At 49.2% G+C, this 9486-nt stretch overlaps 1 protein-coding gene across 3 annotated transcripts in view; it reads left to right on the top strand.

Annotated features, from left to right (window-relative positions):
- Positions 1–9486, top strand: part of LOC125621599 (butyrophilin subfamily 1 member A1) — a 655591-nt gene that overhangs the window by 167772 nt on the left and 478333 nt on the right. The gene's annotated exons all lie outside the window — the stretch shown is intronic.

Consider the following 9486-nt stretch of genomic DNA (forward strand, 5'->3'; position numbering starts at 1 on the left):
CAGCTCCACTGGGGCCTGGTCGGGGCCTCTCCCAGCTCGGCGCCTGCGCCGGGAGCCGGGGTCCTTTTCCAGAAGGCCGGGCACTTCCACCGTCTGGCCTGGACGGGACCTGCTTCCCCGCCAGCGGGGACGCAGGGCTTGCTCTGCCCCTTGGGAAGGTGGCAGCTGCTTCCCTCAGGCTCTGGGGCCACCTGCAGAGCCTTCCTCCGCAACATCCGCAGGAGCCTGGCCATCCTGGAACCGAGCGGGAAGCAGGTGTGAGTCTGGGCTCAAGGCAGCCTTTCACTCATGGGCCTTTTCTGTCCCTCCTCCTCCCTGCTCCAACCACAGCAGCCCCCTCTGCCCCTACAGGAGTGCAGGGAGTGCCATCTACACACACGGGCAGGAGTTCATTGCATGATCTGCTCCCAACGTTCCCCCTTGTAATCCCTGCTGCTGCAATATCCAGGAAGTCTCATTCTTTTCCAGCAATGAGTTCAGTCCCAAAGACCATCGGTTACTCTGCACAAGCAGCCCCCTCCTGTCATCCCAGGCCACTCTCCCACCCAGGCTAGAGAAGGAACAGAACCCAGGAGTCTGGCCTTCTCCTGGGAAATCATTCCCCACGTCAAAGACACAAAGGCCCTCGGCACAGGAAGCACAGGGCCCTCCTTGTTCCCCATTGATTTCCAGGCTCAGCAGGTCACAGGGTCTGGCCCAGCTCAGAGACTCTCAGCCTGGGGAACAGTGTCCCACAAGGGAAGGGCTGGGAGCCCCATTGCTGGAACCTTTCCAAATACACTGGAGACGGCTCTGGAGAAGCCCCTGCCCGGTCGGAGAGTGAGGGGCTCTTGGGGGCTGTTTGCAAAGGAAATCCCCCTTTGGAGATAGTCTCTCCCCGTTTCTGCCTCTCCCCAGACAAACAGGGGAAGCCACCGAGGAACCCGAATGCCACTCACTTGCTCTCAGTGATGGGATGATGGATGGCGGATGTTCAGGGTCAGCAGACGTCCCTCGCCCTCCTCCTCACTCTCCAAGCCCAAGGCAGGCTGGAGAGGGTGGTGACCTCAGGAGTTACCCTGCCCAGCCAGCAGGCAGGGTGATGACACGAGGGCGATCGACCGGCTGTGAAAACAAGAGTCTGTCTTATTGCCAAGGGACGGAGAAACTCAGCCAGCAGCAGGGGGGTGCAGAACACGGCCCTAGGGCGGAGGTGACAGCGCCTCCGGGATCCTGACATCCCAGCACTTTACACACCTTCCTGGAGCCTCCCAAACCCACTGGGCTGTAGCGATGGGACCCCAACCCTACTGATGGCAAACGGGCCTCAGCTACAAGCACAGGGTCACACTGAGTGTCAGAGCCATGGATGGACCCCTTCACTAACCACTGCCGCACACTCCCTCCCACAGCTGGCAATTGCAACCAGGCCCTAATGTCTGGTCCCCCTGCCTTTGAGAGGGAGTGTCACTCCTGCTTCCGTTGCTGCCTATTGATCTGTGGGACTTTGGGCAAGTTGCTCCCCCTCTCTATGGCTCTCTGGGACTCACATTACTGAATGGACTTTAAAAAAGACAATGGTTCAAGTTTGGCCCCAACTAGTTCTTGTTTCTCAAGACTAGCCATTTCAGCAAAGTTTAGAATTCTTGAATTCAACACCTAGAAACATCCCTTTCTCCTTCGCAAACGGCCTTAACATCCCTTATCTCACCCAGGCTCCCTGCTGCCTGGAGTTAGAGAATTGACCCTATTCCCATTGGACCTACCCAAGGTGTCACACAGCAAAGCGATGACGGAGCCAGAAAGAGAAGACAACAGTCCTGACTCCTGTTTTGACTAACAGACAACAACCCCCCGGAGGCAGGGATAAAGCCCAGGAAATAAGGTGTGAACATTTGCATGGAAACCGTTTTCTGTCAGAAAATCCATTCAGACAAAACCACTTTGTTTCTTGAAATCATAAGAAGTAGGATGAAAATTCTTTGCAAAAATATTTGTTTGCAAAACAAGAGCATCTCCTGTTTGTCACAGTGCAGTCAACTGTCTCGTCGTACACAAAGGGGAGACCCTATGATCTAGCAAAAAGTAAAAGGAGTACTTGTGGCACCTTAGAGACTAACCAATTTATTTGAGCATAAGCTTTCGTGAGCTCCAGCTCACTTCATCGGATGCATCTGTAGCTCTCGACAGCTGTAGCTCACGAAAGCTTCTGCTCAAATAAATTGGTTAGTCTCTAAGGTGCCACAAGTCCTCCTGTTCTTTTTGCAAATACAGACTAACATGGCTGCTACTCTGAAACCAACTATGATCTAGAAAATTGGATGAGATGCTTCAGTCTGAGCTAAGTAGTTGCTGCTCTTCACAATTTCAAAAGAATAAAATACAAATAAAAGAGAATATTAGGTCATAATCGGATATGGCTCAGTGTGATCGGACACCTCCTAGTCTGCACTGCTCCGAGTGACACTCTTTAGTGGATCCCTAGCATCCACCCATGGCGAGGTAGGTGGGAGAGGATTGTTCTTCGTACTTGACAGAAGGAGAAACGAAGGCTGAGAAAGGAGCAGGGAATTGTCTTAACTGATGCAGCCAGTCAGTAGCAGAATTGCTCTCAAATGAGCTACAGACCAGCAATTGTTCCTAGTAATTATGCAGCAAGTATTTGAGAAGAATTGGAAAGTTCGAACTGCTCCGAGACAATGAATGGAGAGCAGCATCCACATTGGTCAGACATATAACTGGTTGTGACTTATTTGCTTGGTCATAAAAGAGAACAACAAAGACCAGAGTTTCCTCCCTGTCAATAGCCCCATCCTCAGGAAATCAGGGTTGAGACTTTGAGGGGTGGGAGGCTAAGGGTTCTCATCAAATAGCCCAAAGAATGGCCCTGGTCACCACCGAGGCAATCACTCTCGGAGCCCTATTCCAGTCTCCTCTCTGTGAGGGCCTCCCACAACCCCCCCGGCCCCCGCTTCACAAACAGAGCTCCTGGTGGTGTGAGGAGAGCAGAGGAAAAGGACAAAGGAAGCAAGAAGAGAAAGGTAGGAGGGACAGAGGAAAAGGGAAAACCAAAAGGAGAAACCCCAATGTCCCCAGTGATGATAAGGGACAAAGTCTTAGGTCGGAAATAAAATGCTGCCCCCACAATCGAGTCTTTTCATTTCCTAAAAATCAGCCGGCACCTGATGGATCAGACTGAAGAGGTTCCAAACCTCTCCGAGGCTCTTACCTTCTATACAGGGACGTCTGTTTTCAAGCAAAACCACTACAAGAAAAGGAGAAAACTCCGAAGAGGGTCCTCCTTGCGCTCACGAATGTGAAAGTGAATGCTCTCTCGGTCCTCCAGGAGAGACTTCGAGAAGGAGACGTGCTGAAGCAAAGCCACAGGGATCTCCGAGGTTGCCCCTGTCCTGCACCCCTGTCCTGCCTGGCTGATGTCAAGATCTCTCTGTGAGATCATCGCCTCCCCACCACCTTTGTCCAATAGGCTGAGGTCCTGCCAAAGGCCCTTGTGATGTCACTGCCACACCCACCCCTCCCTTGCAGTGCTGATGTCCTGCCCCTGTCCAGCCACATTGGATGTTTCAGCTGCTTCCCCTGGATCACCCCACGCAATGACTCTTCCTTGTGGGGTGACACCGACTACACAGTAGAACACAGAGGTTCTTCCCCAGGCCGCAGTTAGGTTTTCACAAGTTAGTCAACTTTATGGCCAGAAGCAACCGTTAGAGCATTTAATCTCATCCCCTGCGTATCCTAAGGCCTCCTGTATATCAGAAGAGCTGGGCTTTTCTTTTACTCAAATGTTTTCCAGAAAGGCATCTAGTCTTTATTCGAAGAGATCAAGAGATGGAGAATTCATCATTTCTCTTGGTAGTTTGTGCCAATGACGAATCACCCTCTTACAAACCCGGGTCTTATTGTCATTATACTTTTTCTGATTTCTGCTTCCATCCATGGGGTCTTGTCATGCCTTTCTCTGCGACATAAAAGAGCCCTTTTATACTCAACATTTTCTCTCCATGAAGTCAAGCAATTCACCTCTCATTTGTCTTTTGTGTATACTAAACAGATTGAGCTTTTTCAATGTCTCATTAGAAGGCACCATCCTCATCACTCAATTACGAATCTTTTCTGTACCCTCTCCAATTGTTTTAACATAATATTCAAAATGTGGACACAAGAACTGGATTCAACATTCCAGCATCAGTCTCACCAATGCTCTTTCACTTCCCTTTCCATTCTCATTACTCTATCCATCCAAGAATGGCTTTAACCTTTTTTACCACAGTTTCACTTTGACAGACCATGCTGAGCAGCTCATCCACTATGGCCTCGAAATCCTTTTCAGGATCGCTGCTTTCCAGTGGATTGTCCCCCATTCTGTAGGGTGCCGCCTGACTCCTTTGTTACTGAAGCTATGGGGTTGCATTTGGCTTTATTAAAACCGAATTCTTTAGTAAGTATTTTAGAAGAACTAGACCATTAGAGAGAGAATCATGAATTACTCCAAGACAATGAATGGAGAAAAGCGGCAAGAGCAATCAAATACATGTTTGGTTATGGCTTATTTCCTTGGTCTTAAAAGAGAGTAACGAGGACCTGAGTCTCCTCCCTCACAATAGCCCCAAGCTCCCCCAATCAGCACTGAGACTGAGAAGCACAAAGCTGAGAGTCCTCACCAGATGTCCCAGGCCACCGCCGGAGAGAGTCACTCTTAGAGCACTATTCCAGCCACATGTCTTTGGGAGGGCCTCCCGCAATGAGATTTGGAGTGCAACCCCCCATCCCCAACTCCACACGCACAGACAGGTCCTGGTGGTGAAAGGAAAGCAGGGGAAAAGGACAAAGATGCAAGAGAAGACGAGAAAGGAGGGAGAGACAGGAAAAGGGAAAACAAAAAGGAGAAACCCCACTGTCCCCAGTGATTCTAAGGGACAAAGTCCTAGGTCGGAAATAAAATGCTGCCCCCACAATCGAGTCTTTTTGTTTCCTAAAAATCAGCCGGCACCTGATGGATCAGACTGAAGAGGTTCCAAACCTCTCCGAAGCTCTTACCTTCTATACAGGGACGTCTGTTTTTGAGCAAAACCACCACAAGAAAAGGAGAAAACTCCAAAGAGGGTCCTCCTTGCGCTCACGAATGTGAAAGTGAATGCTCTCTCAGTCCTCCAGGAGAGACCTCGAGAAGGAGACGTGCTGAAGCAAAGCCACAGGGATCTCCGAGGTGGCCCCTGTCCTGCACCCCTGTCCTGCCTGGCTGATGTCAAGATCTCTCTGTGAGGTCATCGCCTCCCTACCACCTTTGTCCAATAGGCTGAGGTCCTGCCAAAGGCCCTTGTGATGTCACTGCCACACCCACCCCTCCCTTGCAGTGCTGATGTCCTGCCCCTGTCCAGCCACACTGGATGTTTCAGCCGCTTCCCCTGGATCACCCCACGCAATGAGCATTCATTGTGGGCTCAAATCGAACAAAGTAAAACATCAGAGGCTTCTCCCCGTGCTATGCTCAGTTTTTCATAAATTAGCAGACTTTATGGACAGAAGAGACAATTAGAGCATGTCACCTGACCCCCTGCCTATCACATGCTTTCTGTAGAGCATAGGAGCTAGTTTTTGTCTACACACGTTCCAGAAAGGCATCTAGTCTTCATTAGAAGACATCAAGAGGTGGGGAATTCCCACCACTTCCCTTTCTAGTTTGTTCCTTTGGTGATTCATCCTCACGGTTGAATATGTGTGCCCTCTTTCTAATATGAATTGGTCTCTTTTGAGTTTCCAGCCACTGGGTCTTGTTATTCTTTTCTCTGCTAGATTAATGAGCCCTTTCCTACCCGATATTTTCTCTCCATGAAGTCACTTCAACACTTCAATGACATCACCTCCCGATCTTTTTTATCATCTAAACAGGCTGAGCTCTTTCAATAGCTCATGAGCAGGCATTTTTCTCCAGCCCTCAAAACGTTTCATTGCTTTTTGCTGCCCCATCTCCAATATTTCCAAATCTTTTTTCAAAGGTGGACGCCAAAACTGGATGCAGGGTTCCATGATCAGTCTTCCTCATGGTGTGTCACCCATAACTATTTCACATTTGAGGACAATGTATACCTTCAAACCAGCGGCACTGCTTTGGGTACCCGCATGGCCTCACAGTATGCCTATATTTTTATGGCTGACTTAGAATAACGCTTCCTCAGCTCTCGTCCCCTAATGCCCCTACTCTACTTGTGCTACACTGATGACACCTTCATCATCTGGACCCATGGAAAAGAAGCCCTTGAGGAATTCCACCATGATTTCAACAATTTCCATCCCACCATCATCCTTAGCCTGGACCAGTCCACACAAGAGATCCACTTCCTGGACACTACGGTGCTAATAAGCGATGGTCACATAAACACCACCCTATACTGGAAACCTATTGACTGATATACTTACCTACATGCCTCCAGCTTCCATCCAGGACACACCACACGATCCATTGTCTACAGCCAAACTCTACGATACAACCGCATTTGCTCCAACCCCTCAGGCAGAGACAAATATCTACAAGATCTCTATCAAGCATTCTTACAACCACAATACACACCTGCTGAAGTGAAGAAACAGACTGACAGAGCCAAAAGAGTACCCAGAAGTTACCTACTACAGGACAGGCCCAACAAAGAAAATAAGAAAACGCCACTAGCCATCACCTTCAGCCCCCAACTAAAACCTCTCCAACGCATCATCAAGGATCTACAACCTATCCTGAAGGATGCCCCATCACTCTCACAGATCTTGGGAGACAGGCCAGTCCTTGCCTACAGACCGCCCCCCAACCTGAAGCAAATACTCACCAGCAACCACACACCACACAACAGAACCACTAACCCAGGATCCTATCCTTGCAACAAAGCCCGTTGCCAACTGTGTCCACATATCTATTCAGGGGACACCATCATAGGGCCTAATCACATCAGCCACACTATCAGAGGCTCGTTCACCTGCACATCTACCAATGTGATATGTGCCATCATGTGCCAGCAATGCCCCTCTGCCATGTACATTGGCCAAACTGGACAGTCTCTACGTAAAAGAATAAATGGACACAAATCAGACGTCAAGTATTATAACATTCAAAAAGCAGTCGGAGAACACTTCAATCTCTCTGGTCACTCGAACTCAGACCTAAAAGTGGCAATTCTTCAACAACAATAAACTTCAAAAACAGACTCCAAGGAGAGACTGTTGAATTGGAATTAATTTGCAAACTGGAGACAATTAATTTAGGCTTGAATAAAGACTGGGAGTGGATGTGTCATTGCACAAAGTAAATCTATTTCCCCTTATTTCCCCCCCTACTGTTCTTGTCAACTGATGCGTTGGAGAGGTTTTAGTTGGGGGCTGAAGGTGACGGCTAGTGGCGTTCTGTTATTTTCTTTGTTGGGCCTGTCCTGTAGTAGGAAACTTCTGGGTACTCTTCTGGCTCTGTCAATCTGTTTCTTCACTTCAGCAGGTGGGTATTGTAGTTGTAAGAATGCTTGATAGAGATCTTGTAGGTGTTTGTCTCTGCCTGAGGGGTTGGAGCAAATGCGGTTGTATTGTAGAGCTTGACTGTAGACAGTGGATCGTGTGGTGTGATCTGGGTGAAAGCTGGAGGCATGTAGGTAAGTATAGCAGTCAGTAGGGTGGGGTTTATGTGACCATCGCTTATTAGCACCATAGTGTCCAGGAAGTGGATCTCTTGTGTGGACTGGTCCAGGCTGAGGTTGATGGTGGGATGGAAATTGTTGAAATCATGGTGGAATTCCTCAAGGGCTTCTTTTCCATGGGTGCAGATGATGAAGCGCAAGTAGAGTAGGGGCATTAGGGGACGAGAGCTGAGGAAGCGTTGTTCTAAGTCAGCCATAAAAATGTTGGCATACTGTGGGGCCATGAGGGTACCCAATGCAATCCCGCTGACTTGAAGGTATAAATTGTCCCCAAATCTGAAATAGTTGTGGGTGAGGACAAAGTCACGAAGTTCAGCTACCAGGTTTGCCATGATAGAATCGGGGATGCTATTCCTGACGGCTTGTAGTCCATCTATGTGTGGAATGTTGGTGTAGAGGGCTTCTACATCCATCGTGGCTAGGATGGTGTTTTCTGGAAGATTACCAATGGATTGTAGTTTCCTCAGGAAGCCAGTGGTGTCTCAAAGATAGCTGGGAGTGTTGGTAGCGTAGGGCCTGAGGAGAGAGTCTACATAGCCAAACAATCCTGCTGCCAGGGTGCCAATGCCTGAGATGATGGGGCGTCCAGGATTCCCAGGATTATGGATTTTGGGTAGCAGATAGAATACCCCTGGTCGGGGCTCTAGGGGTGTGTCAGTGTAGATTTGTTCCTGTGCTTCTTTAGGGAGTTTCTTGAGCAGATGGTGTAGTTTCTTTTGGTAATCCTCAGTGGGGTCAGAGGGTAATGGCCTGTAGAATGTGATGTCAGAGAGTTGTCTAGCAGCCTCTCGTTCATATGCTGACCTATTCATGATGACGACAGCACCTCCTTTGTCAGCCTTTTTGATTATGTCAGAGTTGTTTCTGAGGCTGTGGATGGCATTGTGTTCGGTACGGCTGAAGTTGTGGGGCAAGTGATGCTGCTTTTCCACAATTTCAGACCATGAACGTCAGCGGAAGCACTCTATGTAGAAGTCCAGTCTGTTGTTTCGACCTTCAGGAGGAGTCCACGCAGAATCTTTTTGTAGTGTTGGTAGGAAGCTTTCTATGGGTTAGTGTGTGGTTAGAATTCCCTGGGAATGGTGGGTAGAGCTAGACATTAACTAGGGTGTCTTGGTAACTTTTTCCCTTAATTTTGAAATGCAACTTTTCTCCTTTGTTCTCACTGGACTGAGCCTATTTTCCTGGAAAAAAATAATGTGGCCAGATGCCGCTGCCCCATTCTGGGAGTGTGAGGTGCCCATCTCCCACCTAAGCCCCCAAGTGAGCCATGGACCGGGGAAGATTGGCATTCAGCTGCCGATCTTGCATGTGAGGCCTGATCCTCCCAGCATGGCTACCAGATTGGGTCCCATTGAAACAGCTGTCCAATGAAAGAGGTGGTGGTGCCCACCTTATAACTTCAAGCCCAGTGGTTAAAGCCCTGAGCTGGAATATGGGGAACCCAAGGTCAGTCCCACCTCCCTACCAGGAAGTATTTGAACTGTGTGTCTCCCACCACTCAGATGGGCCTGTTAATCACTGTGACGGGGTCCCCAGACTATGGGACTGCTGAGCCCTCTGTCCCACCAACCTGAGCTTCCCCTCACACTGTGATGCTGATGAGAAGCTACAAACCTCTAGCAGGTGCTGCCCTTACTCTGCCATCCACCGGCAGGGACTCACCCAACCGAGTTACACGAATGCTTTTGCGAGCAACTCATGAACCAACAATAGAGAGGCTCCAGCTGATTCACCCAGCTCCTCAGCCTTGCACCGCAGAACTTTACCATCTTGCACAGAAGCCTGGCCAGTGTCAGTTCATTTCACCCAG

The sequence above is a fragment of the Caretta caretta genome, chromosome 14 (assembly GCF_965140235.1).
Source record: "Caretta caretta isolate rCarCar2 chromosome 14, rCarCar1.hap1, whole genome shotgun sequence".
In the NCBI taxonomy this organism is placed as follows: Eukaryota; Metazoa; Chordata; order Testudines; family Cheloniidae; genus Caretta; species Caretta caretta.